Below are 23,121 nucleotides of genomic sequence, written 5' to 3'. Positions count from 1 at the left end.
CTTCTGTTGTTACATAGGACACATAGACGGTGGGGAAAAAGTGACGTCGTGGGATCGGATCAAAGCACAGCTGGTGTCTCCGATTGACACACCGCAAAAAAATGAGCACTTCAACTTGAATGATTGCGCACGTGGATACAAAATGCAATAAAATAAGCTTGCTGTGTGCACAAATCAAAATGTCTTATGTTACTATAACCGAAACAAAATGACCAAAGTGAATGTCCAATGTAACAATTGTTGAAACAAAACGACCTATGTGATTCATCCTATGTACATATTATTGGCCAAAACGTCCTATCTTCAAGCTCGATTTTCTCGAAATGTGTGAATTGTTAGATAGGTCGTTTTGAAAAGTTGCGCGAGAGTTCACTGTATGGTATCCAGCTTTTTAAAAGCGTTAATGGCTGCCGCAAACACGCTCACTTTCTGGTAGGGAACAGTCGATTTGACGTTTGGCTTGGGTCGTTTTATATTGAGCGGACCCAAGCCAAACGTCATATCGACTGATCCCTACCAGAAAGCGAGCCTGTTTGAGGCAGCCATTAGCGCTCGTAAAAACCTGGATATGAGATTTTTGCAATATAATGTATGGGTTGTTAAGTATCGTAATAATACAAATATAAATATTTACTCATACATATATTTTGAAATGTATTGTCTTGATTAGCAATTATTCGTGTATTGTTCTACAAAATAAAAACAATTCAACGAACTGTATATCAATTAGTGGTGAAAAGTATATAATTTGTATTTTGTATGGATTATCTCCCAACTTACCGGATATTCGTGTACTGTTGGCACGTCCGGCAAAATAATTTTAACTCCTATAGCGAAGTATGCACTTCAACAGAAAAGTAATCGCCTATCTCGATGCGTGGGAAATTTCTTTACCATTTGTGAACGCACATAAAATATAAATGAAGATCATATAAATAAAACTCCATCTACCCTTCTCTTGTAGTGTAATGCAAATTAAAAATTAAGGGTAACAGATTTCCTGATTCTATCTGGGATATCAATATAATTTATGTGCAAAGCTTGATTGCAAAAATCGATGTGTGCACACATAAAAACTTGATATTTGGAGGAAATCGGGTGCCACCAAAGATAAATTAAAGACCCCCATGTCCCTTGCAGTTGCCCAAAATTTTATAGCTCATAAGGTAATATAGAATGCCGTGAAAAGTGTACTGTGATCTGTCAAACTTGGGTACCTTTTGCACTACCGAGGGACCAAATGCAGTACTAGAAGTGGTACACAATCTGAGCCCGAGTAGGACGGACCTGGTGCCACGGCTCTCAAAAGACACTTCTCACTTTTCGCAAAACTATAAACTTGATTTACTTTTCGAAAAAACCCTTTCTTTTTAAGCAATTTTGCCTACAAAATCACATCCGACCAAGAGCAAATTTCCGAACACGCTTATTAACTGACTTCGTCAGCTAAACACGGAAAAAATAGTATAGCTGAAAACGATCTTAGATTAACTTTTTAGGGGAAGCAAGTATACTTCTTAAACATAGTCAAGTATAAACAATACGAAAGACAAAAGAGCGTGAAATTTAAATTATTTACGATTTTTTCTGATTCTGAGTGTAGTTCAATAATTCATAAATTATAATTTAAATTTTGGGTTGAAAAATTGTATTTTGGACGTAAACAAACATTTTCAGTGACATTTCTCTCATCCTTCCCCAGTGACCTCTATAATGGTGGCCCAATTTATTTGCCTATGGATCAATGCACGAGTTCACTAATTTGACGTTAGAGCGGTGCCGAATTCACTCGTTGCCATGGTCACGTAAATAACACGGCACCTCTCAAACGTCAAATAATGAACTCGTGCATCGGTCCATGGACCTATGCACGGGTTCATTATTTGACGTTTGAGCGGTGCCAAATTCACTAGTTTCCATGGTTACATAAATAACACGGCACCGCTAAAACGTCAAATAGTGAACTCGTGCATTGATCCATGGACCAATGCACGAGTTCACTAATTTGACGTTTGAGCGGTGCCGAATTCACTGGTTTCTATGGCCACATAAATAACACGGCACCGATCAAACGTCAACGAGTGAACGCGTGCATCGATCCATTGTGCTTATGGACCAATGCACGAGTTCACGAATTTGACATTTGAGCGGTGCCGAATTCATTCGTTGCTATGGTCACGTAAATAACATGGCACCGCTAAAAAGTCAAATAATGAACCCGTGCCACAGAGAACAGACATGGAGGCTAGAACAAAATTCCATCTAAACGATGTGTAAAGGTTCCAATCAACCATCAGTGCCGCCAACGCAGACAGCCCGACATACAAACTCGTTTCGACAACAGGATGTCACTAGTGAACGTCAAAATGCATTAGAACACAAAGCAACGCTAGCGACAAGTGGCAATTTTTGATATCGACACTAGCGCCAAAGTGTAAAAAGTGGCAAATTTGTAGCGTTCTCAATCTGACGACAGCGCCGCGTAACAGGAGCATAACAACATACTTTGAAATGGCCGGTACAATGCTTTACACACGCTGACGAGAAAAGATGAACATCTGTTCTCTGTGCCCGTGCATTGATCCATAGCCTGCGTAAAACGAATCGGCCGAGTAGAGTCAGATTAGCGTGAATACTCAGTTTCGCATTTTCACAACTAGGACAACCATGGGGGTCGTGTCGCATCATCATCTCATCTTTCTGGCGTTACGTCCGCACTGGGACAGAGCCTGCTTCTCAGCTTAGTGTTCTTATGAGCACTTCCACAGTTATTAACTGAGAGCTTACTATGCCGATGACCATTTTTGCATGTGTATATCGTGTGGCAGGTACGAAGATACTCTATGCCCTTGGAAGTCGAGAAAATTTCCAACCCGAAAAGATCCTCGACCGGCGGGATTCGAACCCACGACCCTCAGCTTGGTCATGCTGAATAGCTGCGCGTTTACCGCTACGGCTATCTGGGCCCCCGTCGTGTCGCATAAAAGATCCTAAACTGGCAGCCCGGACAGCTGTCAATTGACGCACCAGTTTTTTTTTACTTTTGATTGTGTGTGCGACTACGACAGCATAAAAAAAGTGAAAATCAGTCGTGAAAAATCGAATTCTGGAAAAACGACTCGGAAAAGGTGCTTGATTTTAGTGGTTTTTCGGTGATTTCGAAGGCGAATTTGAATGCACTCAATGTCCGCCGAGTAACCACCAGGCGGTTAGAATGAAATCCTTCGCATCCGTTGCTTTGTGGACGGTTTTGCTGCTGTTGTTTACAGATCGTTCCGATGGCCGTAGACATCATCTGGAAGTGCGGGTGAGCTGAGCTGGAAACAAGGAATTTGGGAAAATGTCTGTCGCATATGAATAATGAATCTTTTATTAACGGTTTTAGGATGACTTACGGCGGTATATTCCGCTGAGCACATTCGGATTCTACCCGGGAGGAATTCTGGACGTGAAGTTGTCCAATTTTATGGTCACCCCCCATAGTGAAAATAACATTGTAAGTTAATATGGTTTCTGGTTGGTTAGAAGAATCCTAATTTCGGATTTTATTTCAGTATGGCCTCTCCTTGGATAAAACCCTTTCGGATGCGATGAATCCGTATCTGGACACCCACCAGGATAATTGCATACTGCAAGAACCGATTAGTTCCCTGCGAAGCGGGCCGATTCTGTTTTTCATCATGGATCTAAAGCGAGAGGTGTAAGTTATGATTCAATATGCGTGGGAATGTTTCAGTTTAATGTAAAAAATCTCTTTTTCTTTAAGTGTCCATCTGAATTGTTCGAGCGAATGGGAAAACACGCACATTTACAAGGATGCTAGTCATATTCCACCGATGCGCGGCAAGCGGCAATCGTTTGCAACGGTTAGCGATTCGAAATCGATGTATATGCAGCGCAGGAAACGAGAGGGTAATTTGTACAATAATAGTCCAAATCTGTTAAATACATGCTTTGTACTCATTGCAGCTAAAGATCTAGTTTCCGTATGCCGCAATTATAATCTGACGTTGACTTGCGCCACTAATGATCTTCCATTCAAAATTTGCAGTTTCACAGTGAGTAACATGCATATACATTACAGAAAAATACATTTGAAAATTTGTCAATTTCTATTCTATCATCTTATTTGGTGGGGATTGCTCATCAAACCTTCCGGTCCGCCTCATAGTTACGTACTATTTGGTGCTGGGTGTAGTTCTTGTTTTTCCAGCTGTATTGAAAAGCATGAGCCATAGTCTTTGGCATACAATCGGGTCTTTCTTTAGCAGAAAAGAAATGTCTATCGACGACCGGTGATTGCTAGCAGATATAGTGGAGAGCTTGTCTTGATACGTTCATCGCTTCAAGCTAGTTGAAAAACTGAATACACTGATTGCCTGTCGATCAGAGCCGAACTAGGCATAGATCGTCTACATACATCTGAATCTACATGTCTCCGATGTATTAACATCGTTCCAGGTGGGAGTTATCTGATATGTGAATTATGGTTACCCATAACAGAATTTTCATCTGGATGAAGTGTAAATCATAATATTCCGGCAAACTGTATCACACATCTACATAATGTATTGCGTGAAGTTAAGACACAGCCAGAGTATTGGGTACATAGGACCAAGTCCCTGCCGGGTTAGCGCGAAACTGATGGAGCGATAGACAATAGAATCAACAACACTGCCATAAGGATAGTAAGCATGTGACTATTGTCGAAACAATGATTAGGAGGCAAATCAACATCCCAAGATCAAATTTTGTTACAAACCCAATGTAGGTTAGGTATTATTAAATTAGGCTGTAGAAAATGATAAATATCTGATCACTTAGGAATGTGTTGCGAGGTAATAAATGCTCGTGATTTGTTTTCTTCGAATTACCACATGTATAAATTGATAAAATTTAACCCCAATGTATAATGAAATTAGGTTCGAAGAAAAGGATTAATATTTGATCACTTAAACTTTACGCCTGCAAGATATTCTTAATCGTTTTTCTTTTCTCTTGATGTACAGAAATAACTGGTATATTTAGCTAAAATAATGAACAATCATACGCATAGAGCCTACGGGTCATGCAGTTAGGATTGAAATTAAAAATAATATTGCGCATTTCTTTCACACCACAGGTTTATCGCAGAAGTTTTTACATGTGCGGAGCGTTGGTAGAGGTGCGCGATTGCGTCGAGTCGCAAATCGAAGAATGAGTGCTCTGAGGGCATCAACATGATTCGATGAGGTCCCACACTTTTATTTGCGCTTTTGCACTTGTAAATGTCTTACTAAATAGGAATACTTTGTGTTAGGAAAGTGCAGGAGAATTAAAATATAATTCATGGGAATTTTCTGATAGAGGGCAGAGTTCACATGTTACTTAAGGTATTTAAAAGCAAATGAGAACCACATTAAATAATAGATAAACACTAATGGTCATATTTTTATATTTTCATTTCATCGCGGTCCTCATTGCTCGGAGCGGAGACGACAAAACTCGAGGTGGATAGAATCGACGCAACTACGACACGGAAAAGAAACAGATGAGAAACTATCGATACATTTATTCAACTATAAAAACCACGTTTTAACGTAATGACTTTATTTCTTCTCGTTTCAGCAATCCAACAACCAAACCATCTCTACTATCTTTTCATTTCCTCTTCGTTACATTTATAGTCCCTCTGGCACTGAATCGAATGACGCATTCCGCATTTTATTAGCGATGTCTTTGCTGTACGTTGAGCATTGGTGTCGGAGGTGATGTGCTGTGTAGAACATCGGATGTTCTACACGGCACGCTACTTCCGGCATTTTGTTGGCGTGCGGATAGGCAGTGCTTAGTGATGATATGAAGGCCGCTATTCGGTTTAGTGCCAAGAGGGGACTATATCTATTTAATGTATCTGAAGCCTTGTGGGACCGCTTTAATTCCGGCGCCTGCTTGTGGAAGATCCCGGTGTGCTAAACGTATAGACATGTTTAACGGGGAGGCTTGGTAGGTCCTCACCCAGCCCGTGTCTAGATGGCGGATAATTGTCTGCCAGGGTGTGGATGAGCAATTACAATTAATTACAATTAATTTTCTATTCTATCATCTTATTTCAGTTCGCAATTGGAAATCTCGAACAAAGCCGACGAAGGCCTCTACAATCTGTATTTCCATAGTTGCCCCAACTACGACATGAACACGTTTGTATTCGCCTCCAGTTTCGACGTTTGATATAGAGGAGAAGAACGGTCAAAATTATCTCTCGGCCGGAGAGATGCCCCTTCCAGCATTGTACTTTCATTGATGTCCCTGCTGTTCTTCCTGTCCGGTCTGTTTTGGGTGTTCATTCTGAAGAAGAGCAAACATCCTGTTTTCAAGATCCATTACCTGATGGCGGTTTGGTGTTTTTGAAATCGCTTCTCGTTGCTCTTCCACGGAATCAATTACCACTTCATTCAGACCAAGGGCGAGCACGTCGAGGCTTGGGCCATTCTCTACTATATTACTCATTTGTTATGATTGACCAGAGTGGTTCTTTACAATCAGAAGAACGCTTCCATCCATTTCAGACTGAAAGGGGCGGTCCTGTTCATTACGATCGTCCTGATTGGTACCGGATGGACCTTCATCAAGCACATCTTGGCCGACAAGGACAAAAAGTTGTTCATGATAGTTGATTCCGCTGCAGGTGTTGGCCAACGTGGCGGAGATCATTATCGCCGAGAGCGAAGAGGGCGACAAGGAGCACAGCACGTGCGGGACATTTTCATACTGGTTGATCTGCTGTGCTGCGGGGCGATTCTGTTCCCGGTGGTGTGGTCCATCCGGCACTTGCAGGAAGCGGCCGGAACGGACGGGAAGGCCGCCATCAACTTGCGCAAGCTCAAACTGTTCCGCCAGTTCTTACATCATGATTGTGTGCTACATCTACTTCACCAGGATTATCGTGTATTTGCTGAAGGTAAGTTTTCTGGGAGGATCCTTTCTTAGCTGAACAATCTTATTGGTAAAATGGGTGGATCCTGTTTTCTACTATCAAAAGATTCAAGAGTGGAGTTTTGAGATTATTTCAAATCCCCAAAGAATTGTGCAGAGCTGGTAACTGGTCGTTTTGTAGAGCTTTGGTCTCTTTGTTAATACAATTTTCTATAATGTTTATTTTTGACGGAAGGTCTATCGAGTCTATTTTCACTAATATGGTCTCTAAAAGTCACTTTTTTATTATTCTACTTGTAATGGTTCCTGCTGCCAAATTTTAGAGATTCCAGAGAAATCTTCAAAGACTGTTATGCGACTATTTCACAGATTTTTCAAGATCTTCTCAGATTCCTCGGGAAAAAGCTTCAGGAATGCTGCTAGTGATTTCTCTAGAGATTTCCTCTGGTACTCTACCAAAAATTCCCTCTAGTGATTTCTCCATTCTCTCAAAAAATCAAAGGATGCTTAGAGGAATTTCCTCAGAATTCACTCCAACAAATCCATGAACACTCCAAACGCTTCTACCTCCAAAGATTTCCCAGCCATTATTTCAGGATTTCCACCAGATATTTCTTGAATAATTATTCCACCGATTGCCCCAATCGCTATTATAGGAGATCTTTCAAAGATTCATACAGGAGTTCTTCCAAAAAATTCAACAAAGATTAATTACAGAGGGTCTACTCCTAGTAATTGCTCCAAAAATTCCTCAAATACTTTATGCCTTGTGGGTTCAATCTTTGCATGATAGGGGGTCGCTTGGCATCACTGTTGAGCAGCAGTCGGTGGGGCTTGTATCGTGTCCGATTATTTATTAAATTTAACGTGTTTTTGCCATAGTTTAATCACGATTTTCAGTGTTTGTGTTTTTCCATGAGTGTTTTTACGGGAATATGTTGAAAAATGAAGCACACGAAGTGATAAAACCACAAAAAAGTGATTCCAAAAGTGATTTGTTTTTCATTCCACCGTGGATAAATTTTTTCTTTTCATGTTGCGTGCGTCGGGTGGTGAAGAATGTCTCATGCATCAGTGTGGTAGTGCAGCTAATTGACAGTGAACGCATCCATTACGGGCACATGATGCAAAGCTGAATTTTGCCAAGCGTTTGTTCAAGTGATAGTGTGTCCCGTAAGACAAGACAGACATGTCAACACAATGCGAAGGTGTCGCCGAAACCGAAGCTAAGTACCGTTTTCTTCATTTTGCGAGGTTGTAGGTAGCTAGATTATTTTGTGGATTTCGACTTAAGGCCGTGATGCAACTGTATTTATTACACACGTACACGGTTAACTTCGGTTACGCGTTGGATGTGTGGGTCTCTTGCGGCGCCCGCGGGTTTCTTTATCTTTTTGCGCGGTTCTGTGTAGTGGTGGATTGACACATCATCAATGTGTAGATGTACCATTGCGTGGAGTTGCGTGGAGGGACGGGGGAATTTTCGGGCGTCGTGGCAGGCTTGCATATTTGATGCGTGGCCGGGGTTGACAATGTGGGTGTAAAATTTCACTCGCTTGAAATGTAGAGCGATATCGTGAGAGTGTCGTAGATGAGTTCGTTTTTAGTAGGCGCGTTTTGTTTAGTTTTCTACGTATCTTCGGTGCGCGATGAATTGCTTCTATGTGAACGTTTTGACAGATTATTCACTAGAAAAACGCTTGAATTTGTTGCTCTCTGTACACTTAGTGTGTGAGCGGTAAATGATTACACATTTTATCGTCAAAACGATGGGACGTAAATTGAGTAGTGTTTGATCCTTCGACCTTGACGCTTGCTTCTGCGGGGGCGAGCGATGGGGGCAGGATCGAAAATGTCACGCGTCGGTAGTACAGTAGTGAAAAGTGCGCGGTCCGTTAGTAGTGTTTGATCTATTGATCGTGTCGCTTGCTCCTGCTTGGCGAGTGACGAACACTTGTTCGGCGTACAATGCGATTATTGAATTATTTAGCGAATCCGGTTAGGCGTGATTACATCATGGATCGCATCACCAAACATTGGTGACTCCCAGACAGTGTCGTAAAAATTCAGCCGAATGATACCCGATCAGTGCGAAAACGAACAAAAACAAACTCCGCTAGCAAGAAGCCAATCTGACTTCGAGTGCGAATGCGACGAGAAAGAGAGTGGGTGCAACACACGCACACATTCAGTTTCACCCACTGTTGGTGTCATTTCAAAATTCAGTTTCACCTAGAGGCACTGAAATTGAAAATTGAATATAAAAAATTACAAATGAATTTTATATTACTGGTGTAAGAAAACGGCAATGTGATGCCTCCAGTTGATGAATCATGATTGTCTTTTAATAAAAAAATACAACTTTTGCAATTTGCGGATGTTTTGTGGGGTATTCTGACGGAAATGATTTTTTTCACTAGTGAAATTGAATTTGAATGTCAGTAGTGGATGAGAATTAGTGTAGCAAAAGTAATTTGAAAAAACTGAATGCACGTTCTACCAGATTCGTGCATGTATTGTCAAACAAACATTCACACAAAGAAGAATTCAACGATGACGGAGCCTACTGAGGATCGGCGTTGTTGACTGTATATTGAAATATGCAGACACTGCTCCCAGATCTCTACCTTATCCCACTAACCCAATATCCTTTCCATGACAACTGTAGAGATGCAGAGGTGATCTCGGTCTCTAGTAACAACGGTTGTCGAACTAACATTCCTTCCTTTCCCCGATGACCGTAAGGACGTGGCCGGCGCCGTTATTGACTTATAAAATTTGAGCTCTCGATTTGTGCACATTGAGAATGGTAAGCTAATCCCAAGCCCCATTCAATAAATCTCTGTGCAACTCCGATTGTTCTAGTCAATCACGGAGTAGCAACTACGAATTGTACGGTCATCTATGCTTATGCTTATGCTTATGCTGTGGGTTCAATCTTTGCATGATACACAATCTGATTTGCGAGATCATAGGTAGTTCCATAAACTCCTTGATCAGCGCCATAGATCGATTCGCCATATGTCGCCGTCTACGTTGCATCAGCGGTTGTTCGTATTCAGATGAAAATGTCATCGGGAATTCAACGCGTTTATAGTTCTTCACAATTTCTTTGTCAGCTCGAAGGATGAAGTGTGCTCTTAGATACAGTCAACTCTCCAGAGTTTATATCAGGAGGTCACCTAAGAATTTCATCAGGATCTTCTAGGGATATCATAAGGAATTCGTCTAGGCATTCTAAAAGGAGTTCCATCAGGAATTTTATCAGGAATTCCTCCAGGGATTTCATCAGGAGTTCCTATAGTGATTCCATAAGGAATTCTTCAAGGGATTTCATCAGGAGTTCCTCCAATGCAATGATTTCTTCTGGAGTTCCTGCAAGAATACCTTTAGGAATTCCAACAAGGGTTCCATCAGGAGTTCCTCCGGATTCCGTCAGGAATTCCTTCAGGAATCATCATTATTTTTTCAGAAATTTTAACAGGAGTTTCCTTAGAGATTCCATCAGGAGTTCTTCTAGAGATTGTATCAGAAGTTTCTTCAGAGATTTCACCTGGATCTTCAAGGGATTGCATCAGAAGTCTCTTCTAGAGATAACATCAGGATCTCTTCTGGGGATTTCAAGAAGAGTTCCTTCAGGGGTTTCATAAGCATTTTCTTTAGACATTCCACCTGGAATTCCTTCTGGGATTCTATCAAGAGTTATTTCAATAGGAGTTCCCAAGGATTTCCATCAGGAGTTGTTCTAAGGATTTTATCAGGAGTTCCAACAGGGATTCAATTAGGAATTCCTACAGGGCCAAACAACAGAAGTCGTTCGTGGCATTTCACTACGAGTTCCCAAGGAATTCCATTAGGAGTTCTTCTAAGGACTTTATCAGGAGTACCTCTAGGGTTTCCATTAGGAGTTCCTTCAGAGATTCCACCTGGAATTTCTACAGGAATTCTATTAAGAGTTTCTCTAATGATTCTATCACGAATTACTCCAGGGATTACATCACAAGTTTTTCCAAGGATTCCATCTGAAGGAGTTCTTCCATAGATTTCATTGGGAATTTCTGCAGGGATTCCATCGGAAGTTCTTTCATGGATTCCATTAGAAAAAACTTCTAAGACTTTATTATAAATCCTCCTCCGATTCCATCAGAAGTTCTGTCAGGGATTCTATCAGGAATTCTTCTAAAGGTTCCTTCAGGAATCCCTCTAGGGTTATTCTGGGTTAATTTATTATGAATTCTTTTCGGAATTTATTAAGAAATACAACCCGAATTAGTCAAGGGATACCTCCCGAAATTCCTTAAGGAATCAATCCTCAAGGAATTCCTCCAGCAAAAACTCCAACGATTCTGGAAGATTATCGAGATTTCCTCCAGGGATTTTATCAGAAATTTCTTATAAGTATTCCATTACCGGCATTACTCAAGAGATTCCTTCCGGAATTTCTCAAAGGTTTGCTCGCGGAATTCATCATGGGGCTCTTCCCGGATTTTCTTAAGGAATCAATCCCGGAATCAACTTTTAAAGCAATCCCTGAAGGAGTTTTTGAAAGATTCTCTAAAGTAATTCCTGGTAGATTCCTTGGAAAAAATCCTTCAAACAATACAGTGGTCACACTATTATGGGTCACCTTGTCACGATTATTAGTCACTCTGTTATGCATGCAATTCAAATGGGAATGACCCACAATAGTGTGACCACTGTACTGGATGGAATTGATGGATAAATTCCTTTAGGAAGCCTCGGAGAAATTTATATTAGATTATTGAAGTAATTCCCTCAGAAATCCCAGGACGAATGCCTCGTAGGGTCCCTTCAGAGATACAAGGATGACTGTTTGGAGGAAACACTGGTGGAAATTACAAAAGAATTGATTGAAGATTCTCTCTAGAGGAATACCGAACGATAACCTGGGGATCCTCTCAAAAAATTACAAGTGGAATCTCTAAAGGAATTCCTGCTGATCAAGTTTTGATTAATTTTTTTGCAGTATTTCTCTTGAAATCTTTGAAGGCTTTCTGATGGAATTCTTTGAGGAATTGTTGGTGGAATCCCTGGAGGAACTTGATGAATCCTTGGATAAATTGAGGGTAGTATCTGTATAGAAATGCTTGATGTTTCGCTGGAGGAAGCCCTGAAGAAATTCAAAGGGATTTTTTGGACAGATCTTTGAAGGAATCAGTGGTTGAAATCCACAATAATATGTTGAGGGACCTCTAAAGGAATCCTTGGAAAAATTCCACCTGAAGATATGCCTGAAGAATGTTCCCTGGAGGAACTGTGGTTGAATCTGTGGATAAATTTTTAAAGGAATTATTGATAAAATTCGTGGTAGAATCTCAGGAAGAGCTTTTGGTGGAATCCTTAGTATAGCTTATGGATTCCTGGAAAAGCTTCAAACCAGAATAACTAGAGAAAACAAATAAAAAATTCTGGATAGAATTAATGAAAAAAAAATCCATTGGTCATTCCCATATCAATGACTGCTCAGAATATTTCCCGAAAGAGACCTGTCATGATTTCTGAGTTTTGCCGAAATATTTCGTACGAATTATAACTGGAATTCCTCTTAAATATTTAATTCTTCCGGTACTTAAATGTTAAAAGTTCTTCTCTTCCTTACTGCGATTATTGCGAAAAGATTTTCCTTCACAGCAACAGCATTCGAAAAAATAACAATCACATATTCACTAGACTCTAGGCAAGTCTAAAAACATGCGAAGAAATATCGTGTTGCTGCAACAAGCCTTGACAGTCGGTCAAAACGGTTGTATCAACATAAGTCGGTTTGACTAACTTGGGGGCGTAGTCAATGTTGGTCAAACCGTCTGAGCGTCTGTGGGCTGCATAAGAAACATTTGTGGCTACTGTTACACTGCAGCAGTTCAAACGGGTCTACCCCGTTTGGCATAATGCCGTTTGGCATAATGCCGTTTGGCATAAAGTCGTTTGGCATAATAGTCATTTGGCATAACAGTCGTTTGGCATAATGGTCATTTGGCATAATGGTCGTTTGGCATAATTTGAAAAGAAGCTTTAGATTAAATAATAAAAAACAAAACATATACATGATGAACATCTTTATCTAGTCGTACGCTTCTCACACTGTTATGGGTCACTTTGTCACGATCCATTAGTCACTGTTTTTCAAATGTATTTCAAATGAAAATGCCTTATACTAGTTTATTTGATATTTGTACTACGAAGCTGGAAATGTTTTAACGAATAACTTGTCATGATAAATAATAATTACACAAGTCTCAGTTTAATCATGGGATGAATTGGTTGAGTATGCGGATAACGTGATCTAAAAAATAAGAAGTTTGTTTTATTTTATTTATGTTTTATTAGCCAATGATTTCTCTATTTTTTTGCAGTACCATTCAAGTATTCAATTCGCTTATGACTCATACAATATGCATAATACCGATTCTGTGTTGTTGCTAGACAATAATACTTGAAAAGTGAGAATATTTCGTTTCGGTATCTTTCAAAACTATTTCCTTTAACATCAACAATAAAGTTCATCCACTCTGAAGCGTCTTGTAATCCATTCACGTACAAAAATGTTGTCAATTTAAGTCGCTCTTGATATTTCAATGTCTTGGATGCGATTATTTTTTTGATATTAGAAGGCCATAAATAAACTGGTCCACAGACGTCTTGGAACGTAAATAGTGGATTCGTTATATCTTCATATTCACGGTAAACTTTACACATTTTGTTTAAAGGATTGTTCATTTTGTTAACTTTAAAAACACTTCAATTTATTTAATATACAAATAAGCCAAATTAATTAAAACTTTTAGCGATAAAATCACTCGGCAGACATGCGTACGTAAAACTGTTACAATTTTATTCGAACATGCCTCGTCCAACACCTGTAATGCCCGTAAATGCATGTCAGTCCCATGTTTGCTGGATTTCCTATTCACATGGGACAATTATGCATTTATGCTCAGTGTACCTACCTCATGCTTAGGAATTCAAATAGAACGCAGCTTGCTGTGATCCAATTGAATTTAAAAGTCACCCATTGGTCGAAAAATCGAAAAAATTTAAAATATGATCAGTAGGCTGTGACCACGTTGTACCCCGTTGATACTGGTTGCTAAGTAACGAGGCCGGTATCATTGTAAGAGGCATACTAGTGGAAGTTGGAGAAAGGGTTCTTTTCTGATTCTGCTGTACGGCGGTTTAGACGCGAAAAATGGACTCGGACAGCGATTAGCGATTTTTACGGAGTGGATGCAGCCGAAGCGGAAAATGATGTGCCGAAAGTGCTTAAATCATCCAGAGGAAAGGATTGTTTGGCTTTCAAAGGATTTTTATTCTATTCAAACAGAACACCGGTAAGTTTTTTTTTAAATTGTGCGAAATAATAATACAACTAAAAACCAAATTAATGTTTTAGAATGGTCCCACCCACTACTGGGAATGTAGGGGTAGACCACATGGACGCGGCTCGGGAAGCAGATGCTCTGCGCGTATGGTAACGTTCAAGGCGGGGAACGAACACCGCGTTCTGTCATGTTCGGACCATAACCACGAAAGCGACCCAATTCATTTAATGGGGCTAATGATGAGGAGTTCCCTAAAGCGACGGGCCAACCAAAACAATGCAACGCCAGCGAAAATAGTACGCCAAGCCGGAGCAGAATTTTCTAATGCGGTGCAGCAGAGGATGTCGTTAAATGCACAACGTAAAATCATCGACCGAGTGCGAAAAAGTGACGAACTCCCAAAGGAACCCACTTCGTTGGCCGAATTTGAGGTGCCGATCAGCTTAAGGACAACCGTCGATGGAGAATCTTTCCTTATGTCTGATATTAAGGAAGGAAGCGACAGAGCAATCATTTTTGGTACGCTGGAAGGATTACGACGTTTAGCCCTTGCCAAATACTGGATCGTTGACGGAACGTTCGATTGCGTTCCAGGTTTGTTTCGGCAACTGTTCACCATTCTTGGTAGCAGTTCGCCAAACCACGAACATGCGTTCCCCATAATACACACGTTGATGACAGCAAAAAATGAAGCGCTGTATCGGGCAGTCTTTGCAACGCTAATAGAAAAGGCAAATGAGCTGGGGATCGATCTAGATCCACCAGTCATTTTATCAGATTTTGAAAAGGCTATCATCAACGCTATAAAATCTGAGTTCCCAGAAACAAAGCAAAATGCGTGCTTCTTTCACCTGTCCCAGAATTTCTGGAAAAGAATTCAAGAGGCAAAGCTTATTGGAGAAATGACCAACAATATCGCCCTGTATCATTTCTTCAAAAAGACGCAAGCCCTTGCTTTTTTACCAACTGAACGTATACCAGCCGCGTTTGAGAATTTGAAAAAAAATGCGCCTGTTCAACTGAAGGATTTTATATCTTATGTGGACGAATACTACATTATGGGTCGTGTCCGGCGTATCGGAAAGGATGGGCGAATCGTTCGTACAGAACCACTGTACCCGCCGTCGTTGTGGTCGATTTATGACAACGTTTTGTCAAACGTTCCGCGTACCACAAACCAGATTGAAGCCTGGCACCGACGTTGGCAAACACTGGTAGCACGTCAAACTGGAGTGATCAAGCTGATGGGTGAGTTAAGGCTGGAGGAAAAATATACGGTTGGACAAATCGCAGCTCTTCTGGCTGGTACGTCCAGCAAGCAGAAGAAGACGATGCATCAAATTAATGATCAAGCGGTGAAGAATATTGTTGAAAATATTGATAAATATCAGGAAACTGATTATCTTGAGGCAATTGCAGCTCACTTAGGATCAAAATCAAAATAAGAGAGAGGTTTTTCATTACATTTCTATGTATACATAACAAAAATTGAAATAATAAATGAATTGGTAAATATATATTTCTTTTCATTGACTCATGTGAACAACGGTAACAAAAATGTTTTAAAAATACGATTTCTGGTTATGGTTATGCCAAACGACTATTATGCCAAATGACCATTATGCCAAATGACTATTATGCCAAATGGCATTATGCCAAACGACTATTATGCCAAACGACTGTATGCCAAACGGCATTATGCCAAACGGCATTATGCCAAACGGGGTAGACCCGTTCAAACAATTTCTCGAGCAATTCCTCTCATAAAATTTTCACCTGGTGGTTACGGAAACGCAGAAACACCGAGAAAAGGTCTTGGTTGACGTTGGGTCCTGCCAGGAGTCTGTCACACCCGTCGACGACGCATACGATAAAAAAAACTAGTTAGTCGCTACTTCCAGCTCATCTGGTGGCACCTGTGAGTGAGTGACAAAGCGCCCATTTCAGTTGCGTGCGAGACTGGTCCTGAAGAACTCGGTAGCTGCTTATTCAGATGGAGTAAGCTGGCTTGACTTCAGGATCTCCTCCTGCTCCCAAAACAACCGTAAGGAGCGATTGATGTCCAACTCAGTATGGACATTGATGATCGAGACGTTGGTTTGCCTTCTCGACGAGTAGATGGCTTGATTCCCTGACACAATCCATCCGAAGATTGTGTTCTGGCCTGGCATGAGGAGAGCAAGAAAGAAGTCAGATCCCAAGATTACATCGATCGGACCCGGCTGGTGATATGCTGAATCAGAAAGATTGTCATGTATTTGCTTTTCCAATAGGCTTGGATGGACACTGCAGTGCTGTGTGGGAAGAGTCGAGGTGTGCTTCCCCAGGATTTCGCCAATACACGCTCGTTGGTTAACCGGTTGGCAATCACCAGGCAACTGGTTGTTCCGGCTGCTTGCTGACCCAAACGGGAAACCATCACCTTCCCGTTACAACGAAGCAGGCTGAGCTATTACACAAACTTCCGAAATCTATTTGCTTTGAGTGTCCATGTCCTTAAATTCACTACACTGAAACAACAGATGCTCCTTGAAGCCCTTCGCGCACTTTTCTCCTGCAGCAGCTGTATGCAGCGACTGCATCTTCTTATCGCTCACTGGTTTTTTTCGCTGGTTCCTTCTCGACTGCTTCTACTGTCGTCTTCTTCGTGAAGACTGTGCAGGTTTTCAGCGCATCGCATCGCACGAGTTGTCCATGAACTTGATGAAATCGTTGAAGGAAGGGTTTTTTCTTCGATGATCTGCTGCCCCATAGTGATCGGCTTTCCAGTAGGAGGTATCCCCCGAGCGTATTTCATTGCTGCACCACCTCATCAGCAGTAGTGATGGCACCGTTTTTTCTTACAACATTTTCTAATTTCATACATTTTACATGAATGCAGATACAGTCGACTCTCCAGTCCATAACTCGATATTCAAGGGCCCATAGACTGATACAGACACAAAAAATCTTAATAATCAATGGAATTAATTTCCCAAGCTCAAGTTTCGGGGGTCCAGGTCCCCCTGGCCCTCCGCTATTTACGCCAATGCTTGTTTACCGATCTAGATTCTATATTCAACTTATCTACATTTATCACCTACTTCACTCTCTTCTACTCTTTAACTCTCACACCGAGCAGGTAGGAGAGTGCTCTGCTGTTAGTCCAATCAATTTCCATATAATCCATAGTCCATTGTTCTTGCGGTGGTTCATTTTGCCGTGTTCCTTAGTCGTTTGAGGCTAGCCGCCTTCGAAGAGGGTCAGTTTGTCTCAGTCACCATCTAATACTGACGGAAGATGGATGTGCTCCCCAAATCACGGTCCTCTGTGCGGCGTCTTCTGGAGGCTGCACGTGTTTTTTTGTGGTGGGGCTGGGAATGGACCCCATGACCTTACATTTATGAAGCGAAATGCTTAACCCCAAGGCTACGGACACCCAACCCCCCCCCCCATATCGCTGCCTCTTGCTACTGTACGTTTCGCATCAAACATGGAACGTAATGGCAACCAGACACACACGCATGAATGTTGGCTGTATTGTAAAAGTCGCTGCCTAAGGAACTTAGCTGACGACAGCATTTGTGATCATGCCGTAGCGAGCCGAACGGACTGTTTTACATTACAGCCACCGAAGGACAGTAACCGTCTTCGGCTACTCGAGCCAGGTCGGATAACTTTAAAATTTAAGAGTGTTATGTTTAGGTGCGCAAAATTTTACCGCGATCTGTCAAGTAATTTTCAAGATGCATTCGAAACAAGAAGAGCTACGCCAGCAAATCTTGAGCGCGGTGATCGATAATGGATGGGTCGGCAAAAGGCTTGAAATCCACCATTCTCGCGTGGTAAAGATGTTCCAGGAGACGAAGACCATCGAGCGCTGGAAGCAGTTGAAAACCGAAAACGGAATGCCCAGAGAAGGCCCGGATAATAAGGCAATACTTTAAGAAAAACCCGAACCATTCCACCCGAGACGTGGCCAAAAAGGTCAATTTGTCGAAGTGGTTCGTCCAGCAGGCCATGAGGCGCACTGGGCTACGGGTTTTTAATGTCAGGAAGGCGCCAAACCGGACTGACAAGCAAAACACGGTGGCTCAATTGCGTGCGCGAAAGCTGTACCGTGAGTGGCTGGTCAAGCCAGGCTGTCTTGTTATGGACGACGAGACATACATCAAGGCGAACACCAAACAAATCCCCGGCCTCGAGTTTTTTTGTCGGTACGTCCAGCATGTAGGTTCCGGAAAAGAAAGATAGACAAATTCGCGAAGAAGTATTTGTTGTGGATGGCGGTACAGCAAGCCGTTCGTTGCAACCGGCACCATAAACGGGCGGATTTATCTAGAAGAACGCTTGCAGAAGCGCTTCTTGCCCTTCCTTCGCTCTCACCGTGGTCCCACGCTCTTCTGGAAGGATTTGTGTCATTACACTAAGCCTGTAATGGATTGGTGAGAAGCACGTTAATGTGGTCCCGGAGGAGGCGAACCCGACAAATACACCAAAACTTCGTCCGACCGAAAAGTTTTGGGCGATAATGAAGAAAGAAGTTGAAGAAAAGCGGGAAAACATTCAAAACCGATAAACCTTTGAAGAAAAACTGAGAGAAATTGTGTAAGAATCATGGGCAAAGTCTCGCCCAAGATCTCATGAGCAGTGTTAAGAGAAATGTACGAGCATTCAGCTTGGGGAAAGAAATTTAATAAATAAATTATGCCAAAACATAACTAATATATAGTTATTTTATCCCTGAAAATTTGAAAAGTATTCGATTGGATCCGATTGAATTTTTGGGGATCATTTTTGTGTGTCTCATTTTTCCGAGTCCAGTATTTAGAATCATTCGATAAACTCCTGGAAGACTTGTGACCCTCTAAAAAAATCTGAGGTGACCTCTGTGGCTGTCCTAAAAAAAATCCTAAAGGAATCCAAACCGAAACTTTGGAAGAGATTGATTAAAAATCACTAAATGGCTTCTGAAACATCTTTGTAGTAATATCCGAAGGAAACTTTTGGCAAATACCTGAATCAATTCCTAGAAAAAATAATGAGAAAGCTGGAGCTATTTCGGATCCTATTCTTGGCACTTTTGATTCACTTCGGCAATGTGTTTTTATTCGAAAGCTACTGAGCTCATATTTGGCCTTGGGTCGCTTATTAAAAAAACTAACTGATGTTGAGCTATTCCAGTATCGCCAGATCAGCTGCACTTACACAAGAAATCAACCAGATGACTGCTTGGGACTAGCAGACATTCTCAGTGTATAAATGCCGGCGATCTACTATTTTTGGGCAACAATGGCGCCTACCACGTCAGAATGCTGACTAATGAGGGGAAGGGGGAGGAATTGATCGCATTGGTGAAACTGGCCCACTATAAACCGGATATACCCCTGCATCTACGCCAGTTTATTCGTGTATAGGGCAGTGCCGGATTTGGTCTTCGGGGGGCCCGGGCCAGATTTCTTGACGGGGGCCTTTAGCACAAAATGTTTAGTATTATAAAAATAAAATATCCGGAAAACGCCAAAAAATTGTAATATTACTCGACATGACTATATACACAATACTTGTTTTTTAATCAATTATGATTCGCGGTTTACGGCCAATCAGCCGAGTGGAAGTTTGACAACTACCGAAAAACTAAACATTACATATACTTTGCAATTGGATTAAATGGACAAATTGATAAGTTTTGCGAAAAAGTTACACGTCTTCTCGGTGAGAATCGAACTCACGACTCCCTGATCTCTAGTTAGGGCGCGTTACCCCTACGCCACGAGAGGACTCATGGACGCAGAAGTTAACCTGAATTCGAATTCAGGTCAATAATCACGTGGTCCTTTTTCGCAAAGTGCAATGTATTCTGAAAGTATTCTGTATATTAACCCGAGGAGAGTTTTAAAGTTGTTGATATAACCTTGATGGTTTTCAATGATAATTGAAGGATTTTCAATGAAACTAAAAAATTCACGAGCATACATTTTATTGTCAGGCTAATAACCACAATTTGCAAACACAAAAACACCTAAAGCACTTTTGGTTAAGAAAATGTATCCTAAAATACAGGGCCATGATGTCCGTTACATGACGCACCTGTACTTTAGTGGAAATTACAGTACCACTGCTGCAGTAGATTCCTTTTCACATTATGCCAAATGGCTATTATGCTAAATGACTGTATGCTCAACCACATTATGTCAAATGACATACTACCAAACAGGGTGGACCAGAACACCCAGGTTTCGACAACTTTCATTAATTATCTTGCAAATTTTCAGATCACCGTTGCGTTCCAGTACGCCTGGTTGGACGAGATGTTCAAAGAAATGGCCACGTACGTGTTTTTCGTTCTAACCGGGTACAAATTCCGCCCAGTATCGCAGAATCCATACTTCTCCATGCACGACGTCGACGATGACGACGACGATGAAGTGGAAATGTGAGTATTCCTTCTTCGGCACACAGGATAAAAAAAAAACATAAAACTATCCAACTTGGCTTCTTCCCGCAGTCTCACCCAGACGGGCCTCACCGAGGGCATCAGCAAGGTGACCAACCGCTCGCAGCCCCCGGGCACCATGGTCCACGAATCGAACGAAGAGGAACGGGAAAATTTGATCAGTAAACGGGAATCGTCCCACGAGTATGACTAAGTTTTCGCAAAAGCTACCTACCTAGCGACGACTCCTTTGTAATTATTTATTAGTGTATGTCGTACCTATCTATTAATTACTGAAAAAACTATCAATATCAACTTACCAAACTGCCCGTGGGCGAAGTGAAACAGTAAATAGTTGCAGAACCAATCTGCTCACCGCAATTACACGATGCAAACGTTGATTTTTATTGGTTGAACTTTGTTTGCTCACTCAAGTATGGTTTTGTTTCCAATGGGGCTTCTTCTGTGATCTTGCGTTTTTATACAATACATTGAAGCCCTGTGCGGTGTGAAGATTGATTTTTTATTTCTTTTGTCATGTCGACAAGAGTTCATAAATTATACCTACCCAGTAGTTTTAGGATGTGACCAAAAACCAAGCAAAAGAGAATAAGAGATAATTTTTGATACATTTCCTATTCATTCTGATGATGCAAGTAGTAGTGTTTATAGAATTTTGGCATCTACATTTGCAACGATATAGTACGCAACATTATACATACGGTTAATTGAATTACAGAAATAGACATTCACACACTCCCCTCTTAGATAGATTGCAAGCTCTCCGTGTCAAAAAGGGTATTTTTGGACCACGTGAGTGAATGATAGCAAATAATATTGCTTATGTGTATAAATTGAATAATTAAAATCAAAACTGTAACGAAAATTTCACTAAATAATCGATATGTTTCTCTGCCTAACAAACTAGTTTGAAGAATTCCCGCTTTTTTGTACTCGTAACGACGCAAAAATGATACGAACATTACTCTCCCCGGCAAGTAAGACTAGCTTGACGAACGGTCATTATAGCTGTTTCGTTTCTGGATTGCCGGATGTTCCGCGCAGGAAATGAGAATCGTCGTGGTCGCAAGCAGGATGTTCATGCAGTGAGGCTGTGCCATGTGTAAAGCGTGAGAGAAGTTCGCTGACCAAGCAGGGTGGTGTGAAAATGAGAAAAGTTTTGCATGTCGTACGGAACGATTCGTTGGTTGTCAGGATGTGCGCTCGAAATTGTACTTCGTTAGTGCGGAATGATGCCAAGCAATGATAATATGAACTTTGGTAATGTTTGAGATAAGTCCCAACGAAGGATGTAAGTATATTGGTTTTTAACAATAGTGAAAATCCACATTTGCTTGGCATACAGGAGCAAAATTGTCTCTTTAGAAAATCATTTGCTAATTCTTCCAGTAGGGTGTGGTGAGAAATCTCAGTCTCGTGTTAGCAAGGTGATAAAACTCGATTCGAATGAGGTGAGTCCCTGTTTTATTTTCTTCACAATGGGAAATCTGCAAACAAACGCCTGAGGAGGTAACTCAGGCAGTGTGTCGATGCCGCTCCAACGACGAACTACTAAAACCAGCTCATGCACTGTACTTGAGGAATTCTTGTTGAATTGTGTACAGACTGCACAGACATTATCCTTGGCCTTAGACCCTCTTCTCCCTAGAACCACCTTACGGCATTTCTTCGAGGAGATGCCAATGCATATAGCATTTAACACATAGCAGAAGTATTAACCCTACTCGTAACGCAGGTAGACCACCTTTACGTAGTGCGTTACGAGGTAAGATCTATCGAGGCAGCAGATGCTTAACGGACCCCCGTCCTCTAAGAGTTGGGGTGTTGCCCAGTAAAAAAAAACGCGGTGCAGCATTCAAAGAGGCAAAGTTAGCTTTCAAAAAGAGTCCAAAACGGGCATGCTTTGATAGTCTATGCCAGAGTGCCAACTCGAGTCCGTGGGGTGATGCCTACATAGTGGTAATGGCTAATACCAAAGGTGTCATAGTGCCTCAAGACAAGTCGCCCGAGCTGCTGCAATCTATAATCCATGTGCTCTTCCCGCATCACCCATGGCCCCCAGCGACGTAAGCGGCAGATGAAGGAGAAAAAATGGCGAGGGTGACGAACGAATAGCTGGCAGAAGTCGTGAAATCATTCTCGTCAAACAAGGCATCAGGACCTACTGGTATCCAGAATGTTGCCCTAAAAGCAGCAGTCAATGCGGATCCGGACATGTTCAGAACCGCGTGCAACGCTGCATAGATGAAGGAACCTACCAAAGTGTAAAATTCCACTTCGGATATTGAATTAACGGAGACACGTCTAGTTAGGCTTACGCACAGATCAGAACTTATCTACCTTTGTTTCGACCTAGATCACCAACTCGCATATCTCTCATATTCGAAGACAGTCACTCACCTATAATAGGGTTTTGCTCGATGGTCGAAA

The 23,121-nt window shown here is 41.5% G+C and overlaps 1 pseudogene across 1 annotated transcript; it reads left to right on the top strand.

Annotated features, from left to right (window-relative positions):
• The first annotated feature begins 3,077 nt into the window (after nucleotides 1-3,077).
• Nucleotides 3,078-21,573, top strand: LOC5575908 (annotated as a pseudogene). Its single transcript, XR_002503001.1, has 8 exons — nucleotides 3,078-3,307; nucleotides 3,386-3,496; nucleotides 3,555-3,700; nucleotides 3,767-4,058; nucleotides 6,096-6,491; nucleotides 6,549-6,940; nucleotides 20,510-20,670; nucleotides 20,743-21,573. The product of XR_002503001.1 is annotated as a protein GPR107 (transcript).
• Nucleotides 21,574-23,121: the final 1,548 nt, after the last annotated feature.

Source organism: Aedes aegypti, unplaced genomic scaffold, assembly GCF_002204515.2.
Source record: "Aedes aegypti strain LVP_AGWG unplaced genomic scaffold, AaegL5.0 Primary Assembly AGWG_AaegL5_hic_scaff_1886_PBJ_arrow, whole genome shotgun sequence".
NCBI lineage: Eukaryota > Metazoa > Arthropoda > Insecta > Diptera > Culicidae > Aedes > Aedes aegypti.
This window is presented reverse-complemented; position numbering and strand designations above follow the sequence as displayed.